Source organism: Colossoma macropomum, unplaced genomic scaffold, assembly GCF_904425465.1.
Source record: "Colossoma macropomum unplaced genomic scaffold, Colossoma_macropomum, whole genome shotgun sequence".
Lineage (NCBI taxonomy): Eukaryota > Metazoa > Chordata > Actinopteri > Characiformes > Serrasalmidae > Colossoma > Colossoma macropomum.
The window spans coordinates 24,238,121-24,260,886 of NW_023494796.1; the positions used below are offsets into that span (position 1 = coordinate 24,238,121).

The 22,766-nt window shown below is 41.0% G+C and overlaps 1 protein-coding gene across 1 annotated transcript in view; it reads right to left on the reverse strand.

The window, feature by feature from the left end:
• The window catches only part of LOC118816661 (adhesion G protein-coupled receptor L3-like), a 450,500-nt gene extending 430,078 nt beyond the window's left edge, over nucleotides 1–20,422 (reverse strand). The window contains exon 1 of the mRNA XM_036583171.1: nucleotides 20,123–20,422. The gene's annotated coding sequence lies outside the window, so the exon portion shown is untranslated. The remainder of the gene's footprint in view (nucleotides 1–20,122) is intronic.
• Between the last annotated feature and the right edge of the window lie 2,344 nt (nucleotides 20,423–22,766).

The window sequence follows — 22,766 nt, forward strand, 5'->3', positions numbered from 1 at the left end:
ACGAACAAACGACAGAGAAAAGATGACAGCGTGACTCACCCGGCCAAATGACTCTGGAGCGTCCTGCTGCTTTGGCTTCTTTTCCTTTTTATTTCTCCCTTTTCCCCGCCAATTTGGTTGAACCACTTAAAGGCTTAACTGCCTCTTCTTTCTTCTTTCTCTCTATTTCTTACTCTATTTCTCCTTCTTCCTCCTTTGTGGTGCTCAGCAAGGAGGGAAGAAGCACTCTACTTAAACCAAAACAAAACTCCACTTCTAGAAAAGACAAAAAAAATAAATAAAAATCTTCCATGACCTTCATACCAGAACAATAGAGTGGTACTTTAGCCTTGAGTAACTTCTGGCTTTGCCCCTGTAAGCAATACTCAGATATCCAGATATCCCTACTTGACCTCCCTCCTGGAGCGTTAGCATCTTTTTGTTTTTATGGTCCTCAGTTTATCTAAGGAAGTTGTAAAAAGCTGGCTCTGGCCCTGAGCTGACATTAGAAAGAGAGAGCTGAGCCGTTGGGTCCTTTAGCTGAACATTTGGTTGCTTTCGCAACCAGTTGTGTTCACTGACATGCTGATGCCACTGGACAAATTACAAAAACTATCTAGATAGTTAGCTAAGCTAGCTCTGTTCTGTTTAGTAGCCAGCGCATACTGCACCACACAAACTCACCAGTGTGCTGTTTTGGACAAAAAGGGGAAAAATTTAGTTTTTGTTTGAAGTCTATAGCCAGTATAAATCCAACAATACAATTTAAACCACTGCAGTAAGAACACACTTCTGCATCACTAGTTTCCTTTTGCACAGCAACATGCAACAGAAAACTAGAAGTCAGTTAGCTTGGCTAGCTAACAAAGTCATGTATAATAAGATACAAGCAAAGTGATTTCTTTTCTTGTAATAGCATAAAATAAACACTTATTCAACACTTTCTCCTTACAAATAATGCATACCCATGCTGGTTTAGCTGGTCACCCAGCACAGCCATACTGGTTGACCAGCATACCAGCATCCAAAACATAAAACATGCTAGTTTTGGTGGTGACCAGCCATGCTAGTCCATGCTGGTTTTTCTAGCAGGGTATTGTAAACATAGCCTAGGAATGCTGGTAAAGCTGATATACTTCAAACAATATATCTACAAAAAAAATCAACCCACTGCTGAACATGATAGTGTAAGTATTACTAAAAATGTACTCTGTGTACATCTTTGACATTCTGCAGCACTAGAAGCCTGCGCTGTGTTTGAAATAGCCTGCAACATATCACTGACTTACTGATTCTGCCCAGAAGTAGCAAGTAGTATGCAGTATGTGACCAACATGTATTTCCCCAATACATTAACAGATTCAATATTCTGTCCTGCTGGTCTTGAGGTGGGTTCACTTTGTCTATTTGATTAACTTACTGCATAGAGAATGTGGTTAAAACAGTAGGTTAACAGGAACTTTATAAAGTTTGTCTCAACCATACAATCCGCTCAGCGTCTGCTTTTCAGGCTCCTGTGAGTCGCTGCCTATTATTCAGTCAAATTAGCTCATATTGCCAACTACAAATGTAAAAAAATGAAATGACTCGCAAACAGAGGAAAACAGGTGTGACTGAAAACCACACAGGTTTACCACACAGACGAATCCAAAGCTGGATTTTTTTTAAAGTTTATCTGTGGCTTTGGAGATGAGTAGAAGGCAAAACCCTCTGCTCTGTCATGGTATCATTGTAAAATGGTTGCAAAATTCAGCAGGTGCATCTCTTCTCCAAAATACATCCACCTAAAAAGAACTGTAAAGCAGCAATGGCTGCTAAGGTGTGAAATAAGAGCTGTGGAAAAGAGAGCTGGGTTTTGAGATGGTCCTGAGTCCTGGTTAAGTCCCGGATCTTGGCCGTCTAGTCACGGCCCTTTCCTGTGGTTTGGTCGTGTACTGCATACTGTACTGTATACTACTGTGAAGAGTAGCGTGCAGTATGTAGTACAGTCATATGCCATTTCAAACACAGCCCCACTCTCTGCTGTCAGAGGACGGTCTCAACAATGAACAAACAGTGCGGTGATTAGGGCCAATCAGGAGTTGTGTTTAGCCGTCGGTACACACTGCAGCATAAAAATTCAAACTACTGCATCATTTTGAACAAAAAAGAAGCCATTTTAGCCACTTAAAGTATGCAGTCAAAGCACACTTCAACATCACTGCTTTCATTTTATGCAACAACATGTAGCAGGCATGGCTAGTAACTCAGCTAATGTAATGTGGCTAAACAAAACTTGCAGGGTCCCAGTATCACAGTACCATTTAGGGACTAGCAATGGGAGCCAGAATGCTACACAATAGCTAGCTAAGTATTTCTATCATTAAACTGGCTGTAGTCCTGGCCAGACTGCAGAAGAAGAGCGCTAGACCAGTGAGTTTTTAAGCTGAGCATTTGGTTGCCTCTACTGGGCTGCATGAGGGCTAAGCAGGCTAAACGAGAGCGTTTGATATGATCCTGAGAGAACTCGGAGAGATCGGATGGTCATTTGGCTGGGAGCGTGTTTAGCTCCCGAGATTTCTCTGATGCACCATCTCCACCACTTCAAGGTCTGTGTTCTCGGAGAGCCGCAGAGTGGAGTGGAGAGAGGAGGGAGAGAGCGAGTTTACTGAGTGTCAATCTAAAATTCATCTCCTCACAGACCTGCTCTCTTACTCAGACACATCATCTGCTGCTGTTGTGCATTTCTCGCTCTCTCTCCCTCTCTCTGTCTCTCTCTCTCTCTTTCTTGTTTTTCTGTTCTTTGCTCTCCCACTCCCCTTCACTCTTTCCTCCTCTCTGCCCAGCTCTCTTCCTTCTCTCTCTCTCTCTCCTTCTTTCTCTGTCCTCCCTTTCCCTTTCTGTTCTTCTCTCCCGCTTGCTCCCTTCACTGGTACTCTCTCTCTCACCCCCTTTCTCTTTCTCTCCTGCCTCTCTCTCTTTGTTCTCTCTCTCTTCCTTCTTCCCCACCTTATTTCTAACTCCCTCTTTCTCACCCTCTCCCTCACACCCTCCCTCGCACTCTATCCCTCGCTCTTTTTTGTCTTTATTTCTCCCACTCCCCTATCTCTCTCCCTTTCTCTCTTTTTCTTCCTCTCCCTCTCTACCTCCCTCCCCTCTCATTTTATCTACTTCTCTCTCTCTCTCCTTTCTCTCTTTTCTCCCTCTCCCTCCCTCCCTTTCTCCCCATTTTCTTCCTCTCCTTCTCTACCTCCGTGCCCTCATTCCATCTACCTCTATCTCTCTTCTCTTGCTCGCACACCTTTCTCTTTTCTCCTTATCCCTCCCTCCCTCCCTCCCTCTCTCTCTCTCTACCTCCCTCCCCTCTCATTCTATCTACTTCATTCTCTCTTCTCTCATTTGCTCTCCTTTCTCTCTCTTTTCTCCTCCCTCCCTTTCTCTTCCTCTTCCTCTCTTCCTCCACCCTTTCATTTTCTCTACCCCTCTCTCCCACCTCTTTCTCTCCCTCTTCTTCTCTCAGGCTCTCTCCTTTCTCTCCCTCTTTCTCTCTATCTCTCTCTCTTTCGATCGCTCTCTCCTTTCTCTCCCTTTTCTTCTGTCTTGCTCTCTTCTTTCTCTTTTCTCCCTCTCCCTCCTTCCCCTCTCTCTCCTTTTCTTCATCCCCTATCATTTTTTCTGCCTCTCCCTACTCCCTTTCTTTTCCCTTCTTTCTCTCCTCTTCTCTCCCTCTCCTTCCCTCCATTTTCCTCTCCCTCCCTCCCTTCTGCCCTTTGTCTCTCCCCTCCCTTTCTCCATCCCCTCTCATTTCTTCTACCTTTCCCTACTCCCTTTCTTTTCCCTTCTTTCTCTCCTTTTCTCTCTCCCTTCTCTTCCTCTCCCTCCCTCCATTTCCCCCCCCTCCCTCCCTTTCTCTCTCCCTCCTTCCTTCCCCTTTCTTTCTTTCCCTCATTTTTTCAACTCCTTCTCCCTCCCTCTCTCCCCTCTCATTTTCTTCCTCCTCTCACCCCTCATTTTTTTATACATTTTTATACCTTTTATACCTCTTCTTCCCTCTCTCCTTTCCTTCTCTCCCTCCTCTCTCATTTTTCTACCTCTACTCACTCCCTTTCTCTTCCTTTCTTCCTCTCCTCCTCTCTCTCTCCCTTCTCTCCCTTCCTCCATTTTCCTCTCCCTCCCTCCCTTGCTTCCTTTCTTCCTTTCTCTATCTCTCTCTCTCTCTCTCTCTCTCTGACTGTAGACAGGGGTACAGAGCTTTTCAGTCAGATAGTCAGGTACAAAGTGTTACAGCAATGGGACTGAAGCAATTTTATGCTAGGGAAAAACTCATATGTTGCTCTCCATCTAGAAGTCTCTCTCTCTCTCCCTCTCTCTTTCTATTTTATGTTCCTGTCACACACAAGCCCCCTTAGGGGTTCAGCATTGTCACCTTACAGGTGCGACTGCACTGATGCAGCCCTGGAGACTTCTAAAGCTATGGGCATCTCATGCAGAGAGAGAAACAGAGGGCGAGAGAGAAAGAGAGAGAGAACTCGAGAGAGAAAGGGAGATAGATTGCCGCACTGGGGCATCCAGATGGTATCTATCAGCAGTAGTTACAGTTGGTGCGTATGCTGGTGAGTAGTCAAGTAGGCTAAGGCCTGCATGCATCACACAGTGTAACAATGCTGACACAATCACAGCTTATATACTCATAAGACTATTATACTATGTACCTAATAACATCAACATCCATTACAGTAAATGCAGTACAGTGTACGTCAAAAAGTTTACAGAGGCCTACTCAAGGCTATTTACAGTGAGTTATTCCCCCTTTGCTGCAGCCTCTACTCTTCTGAGAAGCCTGTACAATAGATGCTGTGTGGATTTGATTGCACTCAGCCACAAGAACATTAGTGAGGTCAGGTACTGATGTTGGATAATTAATTCTGGATCACTCCAACTCATCTCAGTTTCATCACTTTAGAGAAGTGATGTTCCACAGCCCAATGCTGGAGGCTTTATATCCCTCTAAATGACACTGAGCACTGGGCACGGTGACCTTAGGCTGCTCCTGAGCGTCCCATTCTACTGTACTCGCAATGCTTTTCTATGGAAACGCCTGTGTCAGCAATGGGTGCACATTAAAATAGCTGAATGCACATCTTTATTGTACATTGGTGCCTCTGCATTCTGTACAAAACTGCACATAATCTTAAAAATGTTTAACTTCTAAAATTGTCACAGTCTGTTTTGAGTATAAACTGCAAATGGCAAGGACTATTACATTATCTTTGGTTTTTGAATGAAATTTTTAAAACAATTTCATCTTGACATTAAATTTAAATTTATTAGTTATAAGCACTACAGTAAGGACATGCACAAAATACAAAAATATGATATTTTCTTTGCTTTTCTGCAAATCCAGGAACGACTAGATTACGTTTTCCACACTTTTGTCCACATGCTCTTTAGCTAAGTTTCCATTCAAAGTGGTGCTAAATGTTATTTTGGTCAGTGCCATGGTCAGGACATATATGTGTGTTGGATATATTTATAGATAAAAATGACAAATGACAGACCAAAAACAGTGTTAATTTAAAAATGTTTCGATTTAATGTTTATACAATGCAAAGTTTCAACTAAAAGGGTTTTTTTGTATATTTGAAGACTGAAGTCACAGATGTGGACCATGAATAAAACTGGCATGTGGACCCAGGTATGCCTCATAAATAAACACGAATGTGACAGGAATAAAATATTTCAGTAACACTTAAATGAAGGGCAGTGTTCGAAAAGCTACATGGCACTTACATAAGGCTTCCATGACAACTGACCTCAACTCCTTATAAACGTTAACAAAGTCTTATTCCAACAAACATCAGCTGTCACAAGGTCTACTTTTGTCAGTTTGGTTTGTATGTTGTTTCATCTCAGCAAGTGTTATATATTTTCTACAAATGCTGGTCTCCTGATATTCACACACAACAGTCTCTAAAGTAAAGAAAGACATCCAGTGAGTGGCAGTTCTGTGGACACAAATGCCTTATTGATAAGACTACCTCCGTCCCCTCTCATTCTATCTAACTCCATCTCTCTTCTGTTGCTCTCCTTTCTCTTTTCTCCTTATCCCTCCCTCCAGACTAGTTCGAGCTGAACTACAGAAAGACAGAAAGGCTATGGCAACTCAGATAAACTCTCTCTACAATTGTGGTGAGCAGAAAATGCACAACGTCAACCTTGAGATGGATGGGCTACAACAGCAGAAGACCACGTCGGGTTCCAATTCTGTCAGACAAGAACTGAAAGCTGAGGCTGCAGAGGGCACAGGCTCGCCAACACTGGACAGTTGAAGGCTAGAAAAATTTAGCCTGGTCTGATAATTCTTGATTTCTGCTGAGACACACAGATAGTAGGGTCAGATATTAATGCCAACAGCATGAATCCATGGACCCAACCAGCCTTTGGTCAACGGTCCAGGGTGGTGGAGGTGGTGTAACAGTGTGGGGAACGTTTTTTTGGCACATTTCGGCATGTTTGAGTATTTTTGCTGACTGTGTGCATCCCTTCATCTTCTAATGGCTACTTCCAGCATGTTAATGCACCATGCCACAAAGCAAAAGTCTTCTCAAACTGGTTACATAAAACATGACACCAAGTTTAGTGATCTTCACTGGCCTTCCCAGCCACCAGATCCAAATCCAACACAACACCTTTAGGAAGTGGTGGAATGGGAGAGCCGCAGTGTGAAAGTGCACCTGAAAAATCTACAGGACTTGCAGGATACAATCATATCAATATGTATAAGAATCTTAAAGGAATGTTTCCAACATGTTGTGGAATCCAGGAATCTGGAATTGAGGCTGCTTTGAGAGCAAAGAGAAGCCCAGTATTAGTATAGTGTTCTTAATGAAGTGCTCAGTAAGTGTAGGTTTATGTCATGAAAGGCTTATGTAGGTGCTGTGTAGCCTAAGCATTATTTCCTATGCTTTATGCCAATTTCTGCACAGTTCCTAACCTGTTAACTGTTCCATAAAAATGCTTGCGTTTTAACCCAAAAAGACAGACATGAAACAACACAACAAAGCAAACAAAGGCTAATGGGTACACAGGAGCACCCCCACCAACACACACGCACAAACAAGTAGGTAGATGTGTGGGACACACACATTCACATTGCAATTTGCAGCAGGTGCTGCTGCTGGCGCCTCCTCCCTTCTCTAATTGTTTTCCTGGCTTGGGTAAGAAATTAATTTTGCTAATTAAACAGAATATATGTGGAAGGCGCCGTGAACAAATGGCTGCACTGCGCGCCAGAGCAGCTGAGCTGACGCCATTCGCGCCTAACGTTCCAGGCAATCTCGCTCATCCGTCAACGCGCAAACACACTCGGCCTGCAGCCACGCGGCTGCGTTCGCTGTGTACTAAATAGCGTGTCACCCTTTTTTGTAGAGAAGCTGTAATTTACAGTAAAATTCTCTGCCTATATATCTCGTTCCTAAAAGATCCAAAATGTGCTGCAAACTGTAGTGGCTATCAAGTTAGCTTGCTGACCACTGGCTAGCTAAAACACCCTAAAGCATTTTAGGATTGGAAGAACAAAGCAACACACTAGCTAAGCTAAGCATTCTGGTTAGTCACTTGGCTAACATCGATATTAACAAAAGAGCTACTTAAGCTGAAGTGACATAAGTCTGACTTTACAGAAAGGCAATATTTTACTGAAAGGCAGTGTTCATAAGGCTACATTACCTACATAAACATTTTTTGGAACTGGCTGGTGAAGGAAGATGCTATGCTACAAGCCAGGATGCACAAAGTAGGTAAAAGACGTTTTGTTCATTACGTCATGATTTGAAAACCATAAAGTTTGGTTAGTGCAGTCACAGCTTAAACCCAAACCCCGTTTACATCACAGCCATTGGCTTATAAAGCACCAAACGCTGCCATTTTATTGGCTACCTACTAAAACATCTGCATGAATTGGGAGCGGTTAATGTAAATAATATGGCAAAGAGGTACTGATGGGTTGCTGCTTGATCGCACACACTTAAGTAGATTCATCACTTGCGCTTAAATCTCCACTTGACAGTTTTATGAATGAGACACAGTAGTTTGTAGGTGACTGATGGTGTCATATCTGCACTCTTTTTTATGCATGTAAGTAACAGCTATTATGTAGCATTATGCAGCATTAATACAGCATTATGATTCTATAACATACACTGAGCTACAAAGTCAGTTGTCATAATATGCTGTGTCATTTACCCCAGAAATTGTCATGACAACCCAAAAAAAAAGATGACAAAGTTGACAAAAGCAGCTTTAATGACAGATGAATTTATGTTGATTTATGAGGGACTTATACAGGTGTCATGTAGCCTTAAGAACACTGCCTTAAAGTAATACATTACCAATTTATCTAATTTCAGGGATATAAATGGTGTCATTTACGCTTATTTTTATATAACAGGCCTTTAGCTATGCCAAAAATGTTACCACCTTTGTGCATCTCAGATTGTGGTGTCCCAATCAGCATCTTGCTTCATTGGCCAGTTCCCTACACAGATATTCCTGACTGAGCAATTATGAACACAGCCTAAGCCTAGGAGCTGCAAAGGTTCAGAAACAGAGCAATGTCCATGTTTACAGAGAAAACAGCTTTATAAAACACTTTCTAACTCCATCTCCTGCATCTTTAATGTCTCAACTTGAGAGCTAACAGTGTTTAAAATGAGCAAATAAGTGATGATTGAGACTCGTAGCTAAATCACTATGGCTTAGATTTGTCTTTTTGTACAGTGGGTGATTATGGTCTCCTGTAAATTAGCCTTAATGGACGATTTTTATCCATTTAATTGAACGGTACCAGTTTTTCCAGCTCAAATGGTGGAGAAGTTCATGAGTTCAAAAACGAAGAGCGACTAAGCCTTTATTTTAGGTAAGAAGATTTCAGTTCCTCCCCTGAAGAAGCAAGACTCTTTAATTTGAGTTTAAGAACGTGACTCACGCTGGATTTGCTCGCGATGCAGCTAAACTGAAAACTGACAAGGGCACGTTCCATTGTTTCAGAATAGTTTCATGAAAAATAAAGAAAATCACAAAGCTGTCTTAGTGCGGTGCAGAAACGAATGATGTGGAAAACCAGCCTATTATAAATTAAATCATTTTATTCCACCACTTCTGAGGGAGAAGAAGCTCTGGCTGAGGTTACAGCTTGAGTGTGGGAAAAACAGCACCATTGTTGTTGTCTCACTGTGTGGGAGAACATCATCGTGAGAAAGGATTTCTCACTTATATCAGCTAAACCGCGACCAGATTGAGGTTTCTGTCTTATAACAGAGAAGGTCAGGATATGAGTGTGGGAAGCTGACTCGGGATCAGCTGTTGTAACTCATGTATCTGTACGCGTGTGTCTTTGCAGGAGGAGAGTGTTTCACCTTCACGTCGTGCCACGGCCTTGAGCTGCAGCTGGTAGGAGGAGAGCAGATTGTAAACTTCATTATCGCTGACCTCAGACCAGCAGCAACACTAAACCGTAGCTGAACTGACCCTACGCACTCAAATCCTTGGAGAGTCAAGGATTGCTGACCCAGGATCAGCTTTCTGTATGACTATAGAAAAGGGCCCAGATTTGACATTTTTCTTGCAATGATATGCAAATTGGCCTTGTACTGTGCCTGGTTCTCAAAGCAGTCCAGGCTGAGACTTAAGTTCTGGTAGCTAACGATAGCATTGCATTGGGCTAGCTTGTTTTGCTTAGGTTGGACTAAACTGCATTAGGCTGAACTAACATATCTAAATATTTTGGTTTTTGTGACATCACAAAAACAACATAAACAGGCATTTTTGCAGAATGACTTCCATATAGACTGCATAGACTGAAACATTAACAGTGTTTGCATGCATATGGGTGGGCTAAACTGTTGTAGGCCGATCTGGCATATGTAAATATGTTGGTTTTTATGACATCACAAAAAAACAGCTCTCTCCGCAAGACTACACAACATTTGATTATTTTCCCCTGAGATTCCACTCCAATAACTCTTCTACAGACTGTCTGCAATAACTTCAACATGAGTGGATGGGACTAACCTGCTGTAGGCTTAATGGCTGGCGGTATAGAAATGTGTTCATTGTTGTGACATCATAACCCTGTTGAATTTCAACTGGGCTGTTTTTACAGCTCAGCTTCCATACATGGCACAGGTTGAAATGATGTTTACAGTTGTACACAAAACACAATAAAAAGCAAGGATATTTTTTGAGGATATGGGCTTTTTAAGTCTGATATGCTTGATATGCAGCCTGCGACCAGCGCAACAAACCTGCTATGAGAAACTTCAGGCAATGCTGCTCTAAAAACACTCCTGGCTATCTGTCTCATTAAAACAGACAGAGAGCCACTGCTTTATTAAATCAAGTTTCTCTGGAGGAAGGCTGACTGATTCCTCCCTCCTTCAGGCAGCAGTTCTGGTATTTTGAGAACTCACCCCAGACAGAATTAGTAAAATAAGAGAATAACACTGTTTCCTCTGCTCCAGGCCACGCTCTCACTCCCATTAGCTTTGGGACGGAGCTGGAGCCCGCCATGCTGACTTGATGAAGCTAATTGAGGAGCTACATGCTTCGTTTGATATTGGAAAGTGGGAAAGAAGTGAAAAAAATTCATCCTGTAGTGAAATAACGTCAGAGGATCAAAAAAAGGGAATATTTCTGGTTAGACTGCGGATAATGTGGCCATAGGTGAATAAATCCTAAGGACATGACCAATTCTTTCTTAATGCCTTTTTATATATTCTGGACAGAGTTACAGCCATATCTCTTTGTTGTTGGTTTATCTTTATTCCGGACTCAATAAACCCAAAGAAGACAACAACAGCTAAAAGGCCAGAGTAATCAAACATCAGCCACTCTGACAATCCTGAACCTTCTGCAAAATTTTAGGAATTAATAGTGTGTAAAAAAGTGTGATTCTGTCACACAGTGCCAATTAGGCCTGAGTATTAGCAGTAGCTTCTGTCAAAAAGCAGCAGAACAAGATGCGCAGAACAGCATAGTGGATATAACTGACAATATTTAATTAAAGGGCTCTTATCCTACTTTTTTCCCCTCTCAAGTCCACTCATAACTATGATTGTATGCACCAAAAATAGTTCTTATTGTGTGTGTGTGTGTGTGTGTGTACGTATGTATATGTGTGTGTGTACGTATGTATATGTGTATGTATACGTATATATATATATATATATATATATATATATATATATATATATATATATGTATATGTATGTGTATACATACACATATACATACATACACACATACATACATATATATATATATATATATATATGTACGTATGTACGTATGTATATATATATATATATATATATATATGTGCACACATATATATCTATCAACTCATATATATGTATATATATATATATATATATATATATATATATATATATATATATCCATCACAAAAGCAGTATGGGGGTTTCTACGCACTGTATAGACTGAGGAGCAAATGGCATGTTTTGAACTTTTAGTAATATTTACACATTACTTACATTTATTTTTAATTCCTTTTTTAATACACACTCAGGCCTAATTGGCACTGTGTGACAGAATCACATTTTTTACACACTATTAATTCCTAAAATTTTGCAGAAGGTTCAGGATTGTCAGAGGGGCTGATGTTTGATTACTCTGGCCTTTTAGCTGTTGTTGCTCTTCTTTTGATTTGTTGAGTATAAAAATGTATTAAAAATAAACAGTTTGTTGTCCATATAAAGCCTAGGTAAAAGTAGAATCACAAATATAGAATCACAATACAGATTCCACAAGATTTGATGCCATTTATAACAGACAATCTGATTGAACAGCTTGCTTTTAAGCTTAAACATATTAATTTAACGCTCTTTGATAATATGGTATGTTAGGATATTTAAGAATGTGTGTATTTTCACATGCCTGTATGACTATATTTGCGGTTCCAACTCAAATATTACTAAATAAAAGATGTTTAATATTAAACTTTTGCCATGCTTAAACAAATCTGTTTCCACATTAACACTACAAATATATATATTTAATTTAGAAACGTTCATTTTGAGAAAAAAAAGTAATAACCTTTGCTTTGCATTGAGATGTAAAAAAAGATGCAAGTTATTCATAGCGTTTTGAAGTGAAAGAGAACTGTAGTAATCTGATGGGAACCAGAGGTCACAATGTCCACACCAATTATAGCCATTTGATTTACTATCCAAAACCAAGTCTTCTGAGCTTGATATGTAATGTTGATGGTAAAATAGTGGTACATCTGAAACATTTTCTTTAGGCACAATTTTGCCTTACAGCACCGTGCATGTACCTCTCCACCATAAATGTATTTTTAATAAGCCAAAAACCTTATTACAAAAAAAAAAAAACAGGCAGTATATTCATAATCATTTTGTAGAAAAACTTTCTCTGATGTAGCTCTTAGAAACAATAAACACTTCAGATACGTGATTCCCATCGCCACCTAGAATGGAGAACTTCACATAAGAAAGATGTCTGAATGATTTTTTTTGCATTTCAATAATTAATGCAGACTTTCTTAAAAAATCCCCCTTAAGTAACATGATAAAGAGTAAATGGCATCATTTAAGATTTTGTTCAAAAGCTGGTAAGTTTTACTTCTATTTAACATCAATCTCATGTTTTCCACTGACAGGATCTGTCAATCGTAACATCCACCCCATCACAAAAATGTACAGAGAAATGTTTTTTGTTCTCAAAATTTTGTGATATTCACAGAAAAGTCAAGTAATTAACTGTTTAAACTAACTCAAAAGGATGTTAGAAGGTCTAACCTTGAGAACTGAGAGAGGGGTGCTAGTTTAGCCTGAAATGTTCCACCCCGTCACAACTTCACTATGATGGGGTTGTACTTCTTAGTGTTATTTGGAAAAGTTATCACAGAGGGAGAAACTGAGCAATATATTATTGAAACTATGGAGTCCTTTAGATGATATAATGTCAAAATAACGTGTATTTGGCACCAATCTCACAGAATGACGCTCAAATGAATGCAGACTGCTCTGTGTGGGCCACAAACACTGCAGGCCGAGAATAGAACTGTCAAGAAAGAAAGAAGGCCAATGAGAAGGCTCCATATGGAAACAGTCAGGACAGCTTTAACGAATCACGGCGCATGGTCTCCGAAGGTTTCAAATTAACCTGCACGGTTATAAATCGGCCTCATTAGGAGGGAAAATCGTGCGGCAGCCAATGGAAGCAGAGCTAAATCATGTGGCAGAGTGTGTGGGGGGTAAATGTAAACACACACTCGTGCGCGCACACACACACACACACACACACACACACACACACACACACACACACACACTCCCTGAAGACACGACCGGGACAGGGAATTCATCTTTAGCTCCTGGAGGATCTAGCAACCCTCTCCGGCATGTCATACAGGCCTAGAAGCTGAGCAGGAGAGACTATGTGCATTTTGCAGGGTGAGATTTCAGCTGACAACAAGACAAAAAAAAAAACAGATAAGGAAAAAAAGGCAATATCTCAACTGCCCTTCAGCGAGGCTTTCCACAAAGGAAAGCATCAGTTCAGATATTCAGGGGATTGGCAACAGGACACAGTGCTTAGAACACTTCAGCACACGGATATTGAAGCCCTCACTATCGATTTTTTTAGTAACATCTTAATTATTTTAATGATTACAGTAATTGGAGGTTTTAAAAAGGCCGAAGGATATAAATAGATTTAAAACTGCCCAAACCTAGCATTTACTTGTTATTTTGCAGTATTTTGTACAGTTTTTCATATCCCCACTATAGTACACCAGCATGCGTAACACAAATATATCATACACGCCCCGCTGCAGTAAAGAAATCCTGACTGCTAACATAGCCTGACATAGAGGCTAACAAGTACAGACATTATATTCAGCTTCCTAACAGCAAAATTTGCTATCTGGCTGCACTAGCCAGACAGTGGTGGTGGTGGGGGGGGGGATCAAACAGCCCAGCTTCAGGTATGCTCCCTAAGCAGTTTAGTTTTTCAACAGTTCCTCCCACCATCAAGATACGTCATCAGAAAGAGGTTTTCCTACTTTTCAAACCAGAAAGTCTCACTCTAGAGACTACTGCGGCACCACTGTAGAAGGTGAGTAGGCATGTTTACGACAGATGAAGCAATGGCTACATTTTGCATTTTGGTGAGAGTGCCTCTTTAACTCAACAATTCCAAATGTATGACCTTTAAAAGATGCAAAAACACTTATCTGGGAAAACTGTTTGGAAAAATATTTACCACGAAGCCTTCAAAAACACTGCATTTAAACTAAAACATCAAAACTGTGGCAAGAACTGTATATAATGCTCATCCGTCTTTAATTATTACTTTCATTGTTTACTTTAATTATTACTTACCACCCTGCAAACTGCCAACTAATAAATACAGGTGGTTTCCTAGCAGGAATCTGGCTTTTCCTGCATTAGTCAACTAGGGGGGATTTCACACAGCCTAGTTTCAAGCAACCACCCTAAAACAGCTGTAGCTGCATTTCCTCCCACCTTCAAGATACATCATCAGAAGGGGGGGGCTTCCTAGTCTTTTAACTAGAAAATCCCACTTTAGAGACTACTGGGGCACGGCCTTAGGAGGTGAATAAGCATGTCTAAAATACACACAAACACACAAATACAATGGTTACATGTATCATTTTGGCTGGCGTGTCCCTTTAACTGAACAATTACAAACATACGGCCTTTTTAAAAGATGCAAAAATACTGCAAGCTTTTAAACACATAAAATATAAAAAACCTTTTCCTCCATAGTTTTTGTCTATCAGGCTCTACTTTCTTTCCACTATGCAGATTACAAATTTGTCAACAATACAATCTGTAATCAGATCTTTTCTTTTTTAAATTGAATAATCAAGATTAACTGAGTAATCATGACAGCCCTCGCAGATACAGGCCCTGGCAGGTAGTGAGCGAGAGATTTTCTGCTGTATGTGGGGCATTCCTGTCTGGATGATTTCCGTAGAGCGCAATCTGTTCATCGGACTTTGGTCACAGTGTGACACTTCCTGATCTCTATTTCACTCTCACAGATACACACACTCACACACGCACGGCACAGGCGTCCACCTCCTCGGATAAGGCCCCCTGACCCAATAATCATTGATTAGTGCGACCCGCTGATTCAATTTGAGAGCAGATGGGGTCAAAGGGCCAATCAATCAGAACATGAAAAAAGCAGAGGCTGGGAAAAAATGAACCATGATGCGAGTGATTAGGAGCGTATTCATGCTCCAATACTGGGTTTATTTAAAACTAAACCAGCTACACAGTTACTCATTCCGAACACGATTTTCTTTCTAGCCGACAGATCAAGTGACTCAGTGCACGGCCCAAAAGAGGAATGGAAAAGGATCAATCACTTTACTGGCCACCTGCATGTATAACAGTGCTGTATGGAAAAAATACTAACATTTTGTTTACATTTCTACACACTGTGATACACCTGGTGGTAAAATGTTAAAAAGCACCAACAAAGTGACACGGTTAAAGAGTGTTTTGACCAGTGGGTGCAGAATGACTGGCCAAAGCCCACCCACTTTCATCACTGGCCAGTGTAAGACGTTTTGTTCATTTAACATTTTATTCTTTTCAGCGGTCGTAATTTGAACAGCATATGGTTTGGTCAGTGGGGCACTCACTGCTTGACCTCAAATTCTGCTTATGAGCCCAGTCATTGGCTGCCTAACACTTTCCTTAATGGGCTCCGTACTGAAACACCTGCATTAATTGGGGCGTGTTTCATGTACATGCTATGTAAATGAGATGCTGGTGGGTTGGCGCTTGATTTCATGCACTTAGGTTGATTCCTCATTTGCTCTCAAATCTCCGCTTGTTTCAACATCTGCACCAATGTTCATTAATCAGATCCAGAGTAGTTTGCACATCATTAAATGCAGGCCGATCTGCGCTCTTTTCGAACACATCTTTGATTCATTTTTTTGATTGATTAATAAGGGCCACTGTAATTGGGTAGAGGGCTCATTTGCATATTGCAGCCTTCAGTGTCAGAACTGCAAAGACCAACACTGCAATAATTGTGCTTCCCTATAATGATCCCTCAGCCTACACTGTAAAAATAGTTAGATCAACCTAATAAAATGACTTCAGTACAGTAACAAGCAATGAAACTAATTTAATTCGACTTGAATAAAATACTATGACTGAAATAATGATTCATTCAAAGCATTTGAGTTGACTGGAACTAGTTACATGCTGCCATATTAAGCTGTATTTTCAGGTTGAACTGACAAACCATTTTTACCAGCGTACAGATCAGGTGTGTGTCCCAAATACAGACGACAATCACTTTAATGGCCAAATGCCTGTATACATACAATACAGACAAAATACCTCTTATCCTTCTGCTTTATCAGTACTGCAAAGGTCAATATCGTGATAACAATTAGCAAGCCATATATACTGCAGCCCTATCAGCCCTATCCTATAGCCCCCAGCCCTATAGCCCTGTGATGTCCTGCATTACGGACCGGGTATAGTTTAACGGCTAAGATTCGGCGGTCATTTCTGAGAGGCATTAACAGCTCACACTCCGACAGTTAACCACTCAGTGCAGCAGGGCCGAGGTCAACAGCTCTCTACGCAATCAAAGGACACAAACCCACACAGACGCGTACACGCACACAGAAAGATATTATATCCGCCGTACGGGAACCAATATTGAGCGAGAAAAACAGCAGAGCGGACAAGTCACACTGGAAACAAAACATACGCTGACAGCCAATTAGAGAGAAAGCATGTTGCTCCAACCGCTCTCGGCCCCCGGCCTGGTTCGGTCTGTCAGAGACCAAGCTGGTGTGAGTTGAATCACTGTTTTCAGTAATACATAAATAACATAAAGCCATTTTAGATACAAGTATAAAATGACTAAAGGTGAAGTCCACCAATTTTTCTAAATTTCTGAATAAATAATGGTTAGACATAAAAGTCATTCGGAGTGGTTTAATGTGGAATGCTCTGTTCCAGAGAAGTGGTAGTTATAGGAACCAGACGTCTGAAGAATTTAGTACCTCTGAAAGCTCTCTCACACAAAGTTATGAAAATGGGTATGAAAAATGTACATTTTTAAACATATTAATGGTGGAGGGGTACATGATTTTCCACTATTTTACCATCATCAACTTTACATATAAAACTCAGAATAAACTGGTAATTAAAATGGCTATATTTGTGTTACATCATGATTTTAGTTGCTACGTTTCTCAACACTGAACCATTTCAACACAAACCACTCTGAATGATCTCAACCATGGAATCGTGCACAAATAAAAAAAAAATCCCCTTTAAAATGATGCCATTGCTAAATAAAGGAAGCAGTAAAAGGTTGCGCCCAGAATGATGAACAGGGCTGCGGATTCTAAAACGACTGAGAAAGCATAATCACATCATAAATGAAGTTATAATACAATCAATATCCAAAACGACTCATATTTGAAAAGCACTGGTCAAATCTCAAGGCAGATAACATCGCAAGAAACATATTATAACCCACATAACTGTTAGTTCTATGATGTGTTGCTGTTTCTGTGGTATTTCATTTATTTTATTGTTTTGTTTTATGTATTATGCCTTGCCCTTCAGCGTTAACAAATGTCCCATTGACTGTCTGAAGCTACTATGAAAATATAATTAGCATACATTATTTATCATTTAAAGTAGCCATATCCAATATTTCCCGTTTTTGTTCTCCAATGTCCACTTATAGCACTAGTGTGGTTTTATGAACCAAAAACAGCCATAATTCATTTTTACATTAACCTCTCTTTAGAAGTAAGCAGGCTGTTTTTGTTACTGATATGTAAATAGGTTCTGTTCTGATTGGCTGTACTGTGAAAGCTGTCCAGACTGAAACACTCCTTACAGCTTCAGGGTGAGTGGGCAGAGCTAAACTGCCATAGGCTGAGTAGCTGTATGTATAGAAATGTGTCGGTTTTTGTGACATCACAAAAACAAATAATTCAAAATGGGCACCTTAGCTTCCAAATAGGGGATGTATTGACTGGGGAGTGAATGGTATATTCTAAAACAGTGTTTACATCACACTCCTATTTCAAAATGTGAGAAAACGTTATTTTACCATGATATGGGCCCTTTAATCGCTTACTGAAGAACATACCAATTGACAAGTGTTTCCAAACTTTTGAATGACAGCTGAAAGTTACAAAACCCACAATGACACCCGGACATCTAGAGCCTTCTCCTCCCTTTCTGAGCCACATTCACGCATTCTCAATGACTGAAGAACGCTCTCGTTTGCAATTTCAAAGCTCCTGTTTCGTTAGATGAGTCTGATCAGCAATCTTATCTCAGCCTTCGCTTCTTTTGAACTTGAAGGAGCACCCCCCCTTTCCTCGTGGATTTGCTTTCTCTGGCATCTCGCAGAGGAATGAGTCTATGAAAAGCAATGAATGAATGAATATATGAATATCTGATCGCCTCCCTCCCTCCGCCTATCTGTCTCCCTCAGCAGTAAATATGTGGTAGCTGCACTTCAGACACATTGTTGTGCATTTAAAAAAACAACAACAGCAACGCAGGGACAGCGATTTCACCTTGAGAAGTCTCCAGGGAAAAGCTAGTCGTGGTAATGATTCATTTTTCTCCCCTCGGTGACACTAAATGTGCCCCGAATCCCAATAACATGAGGTTGGGTTGTACACACTTTAGTGAAAAATGATCCCAGGTGGCAATAAGAGATCTTGTCTGCCCACCTCTGGACGCGTACGGCACAGGATAAGAACGCTTCACGTGGTCGTGCGGACCAAGATTGCTCCACGCTGCGTCACTTACCTTCCATTCATCCAGTGAGATGCATCTGAATGCAACTCATCAGCATTTCCAATGGCCTCAATATCCAAATCCAATCCATTCAATTAGCCGCTAATAGGATTCTTTATTACTAAAATGAATTAGAGTGAAATTAATAATTTAGGGACAGCAGTCAGCCTCACTCGGAGAGCCGCTAACTAATCAATTAGGTTAATAAAAAGAGAGCCACTGCAATGTCCTACACTCATCTCCGTACATCCTCTGATGCATTATGTATGTGCTGTTTTGGAAAGCCAGTGCCTGCTTCCTTGGAAGAACATCCTTGGAAGAACAGACACTGTTAGCTTCCTCTCAGGGTGAATAGAACTGCCTTATAACACTGCAATGCAAGACTGCATTCAGACGAAGGCAAACCAGCCAGAGCCGCTCGATTCGAAACAGTGGCGGTCCTCACACGCTTCAGAGCTTCTCGCCTTGATGAATCGATTCACTGTTTCTGGCCGCTGGACCTGACCGGACTAGACTGGACCGGACCGTCCAGCTGCACGCGTGATGAAAATGAAGGACGCGATCTATGACTAATCGATGAATAATTAGTCATTAGAAGACAGGCATTAATTGCCTGTCACTCATATTAGCGATTATTCACACAGCAAATAATCATAGTACCTTAATTAATTGATGATTTATCAACCAATCACTATGGCACTAACACGAACTGATGACTAATCATATCACTGTGACACTGCTTAAGAGACGATATTAAGATTATAGAGATAGATCATTCTAAGAGTTCATTATCACACAACGATTAATCACTGATCACCTAGAGAGTCGATTAATCGGGTTAATCGATCACTGACACTCACATTAAATAATGAATAATCATGTCATTAAGACGCTGCTTAAGAGATGAGATCCAAGTTACACAGATTGATCATTCTAATAGTTAGTTACCACACCACGATTAATCGGTGCGCCCTAAAACTAACCACATCCTTAAGGGTCGATTAATCAGATTGATCGATCACTATGGCACTCATGTTAACTGATGAATAATCATATTAGTATGACACTACTTCACAGACAAGATCCAGATTATGCAGATCGATCATTCTAAGAGTTCATTATTGCCATAAAACTCCCCACATCCTCGAGAACCGATTAATCGGACTAATTGCCTCCCTTTTTTGCTGGAAACAGCCGCAACACCACAAACAACACAAACACTGCAAGAGGGGGAAAAAAAAGTCGATCAAAAATAAAACAATCGCCAGCGACAGTGATGCACCTACCGAGTGACCGTCGAGATCCAGCGGGGAAAAGCTCGCTCCACAGTCCCGCCGCCTCCTCCGCGCGCGCGCGCCACCGGCGATCCGGGGAGGCTAAAGCCAGTCTATCTGCCCCTGCTTCCAAATGCCACCTCGCGCTCCCGGAGGGTGCTGGGGGGTGATTTCTCCCTCAGTGCCCCCTGAGGGTGTAGGAAAGCGCGTCCGCGTATATCCCGTGCGTCCGTTTGTCTACGCGCGTCCTGGGGCAGATCCGCATCTCTCGCGCGCTCGCTCTCGTGCCATCACGCCTTCCTCTTCTGTCTCCTCTTTACCCCCCTCTTCCTTCCCACCCCCGGAGTCGGTGCACAGCGAGAAAGGAGGGAAAAAAAGAGAGGACAAAGAAAAACACGGTCGACAGTGAAGTAGCTGCTGTTCGTCCTTCTGCGTTTTTAAAGTGCAGGGAGAGCTCGAGCCATCGCTGCTGCTCGCTGACGATAAAAATACAGAAATGCCAGAGCAGCGCGAGCGCAGCGCAGGCTGAGGAACCGAGCGCAGGGTTGCCAGATGTTGCCTCCAGAGACACGCAAAAGTCTCTCGGCGGATTTTGTTGACTTCACGCCGCGTTGTCTTCGCTGTTCATGAATAAAACAGCGGTAGCACTGGTGGCTAAACCGTTTGAGGTCAGGATGAAAAAAATCATAGAAACCTTTAAAAGTTTCTGTAGGTGTCCAATTGTCAGTAACGGTATTTGTGGTTTCCTGATGTGTTTTCTTCAACAGGGAGCTCAGATGGAGCTCCTGGAGACTCCACCTCCAACCCCAAATCGTTAGCACCTGAAGATGATTGAAGGCCTTGATTAGCTAGGACAGGTGGGTTCTGAGTGCTGAGTGGATCTCCAAAAGTAGATTTGGTCCCACCTGATCTGTAGACCTCAAATGGTGGACATGTTCAACTTGTTTAATCTGTTTATTTGCCGTTTAAATGAGTTTGCATTGACACAATGCTAACGTGCGCTAACTCTTCATCTTCACAAATCACACATAACGCTACAAGCACAATATTTGTGTAACATTTACCTCTTTATTTGTGATCACAGCTTGAATTTGTATTAGCATTAGCTTAAACATGCCAGTTCTAACCTCTGGGTGAAAATGTTTGCATGAAAGCAATCAAAAGCGGCTACAGTTAAACTTCTTACGAACGTATGTGGCGTCAGACTCATGTACCACATCTATCGTGGAATCGTGTAATGACCAAATTGAATGAATTTGTTTCAAAAGAGTACAAAAAACATATTTCTGCTGGCGTTTGGCTCTCTGGACTTTGTGCCTCCTGCCCATATGTAGCTTACAAAAAGCCGCAGAAATCCAAAGGTTTACTTTCTGGGCCCAATCTGGCAACCCTGATTTGAAGCACAAGGTGGATTGAGCAGTAACTGCAGCAGCACTCACCACTGAAAGGTCACGAGTGCCCCCTAGCTGCAGTCAGTAGCATTGCTCTGCATTTCTGTCATGTTTAAGAGGCAGACAGTGAATCTTTAATCACTTTAAAATAAGTAGTTCTGCTGATATAGACAGGAGTTGTGATATGAGCCCCTAAATTAAAGTCACTTTTTATTTCCTTAGACTCAGACTCAAAGGATATTGGTGTCTGTCTAAGGAATAGGTAGAATTCTGGAGACCCTCCTTCGTGAAGAGTTGCAGTCATAGTCTACTACACCTGGTCCAGCTAGTTAATGACCTCAGAGGACCAGGACTGGTTAGACCAGGCAAGTTACTCATGGGGAAAAGGGTTGTGAAAGCTGTGTTCATTCCTTGTGAATATTCTTTTGTTTGTTTGTTTTTGATAAGCTAAAATAAAAAACACACAGAAAAGCATAGATTTTAGATACACGCATACTGAAATCGTCCTTAGTAGAGTGGTAATGGTAAAATAAGAAAGGGATGTAACGGAATACAAGTATTGGGAATATGTATTCAGAATACAGAAATTGTCTGGTTTCAGTCTAAGTTAGATTTTGTAAAAGCAGTATTTAGAATACAGTTATGTTATTTTTAAATAACACCTTTAGAATATTTACCTTCTAAATAAATAAAACAAACAGTATTTTAAAGAAATACCACTATTGCTTGTTTATTAACTTTGATCAGTTATTAATCTCAGTGTTACTAAGCTCTGCTAAAGCCTGAGTAGACTGATAAATCAATGTGAACAGTTATTAATCTCAGTGTTACTGAGCTCTGCTAAAGCCTGAGTAGACTGATAAATCTATGTGATGATCAGTTATTAATCTCAGTGTTACTGAGCTCTGCTAAAGCCTGAGTAGACTGATAAATCAATGTGATGATCAGCTATTAATCTCAGTGTTAATGAGCTCCGCTAAAGCCTGAGTAGACTGATAAATCAATGTGATGATCAGCTATTAATCTCAGTGTTAATGAGCTCTTTTAAGGAATAATTAATCTAATAATCTCCTCAGTAGTGGACAATGTTTGCGAGCAATAAGTTTAGCATCAGTGTTGTACCGGACAGTTCGGAGAATTGAGTGAGCAGCAGTGGACTGAAGCAGGCAGTAAGAAAAAAAATGTGAGGTTTCAGTTCTCACTTAAATTAGTGATTCCCAGTTAATTTTAATAGAAGCAATCATTACTAGTTTATTGTCATTGTC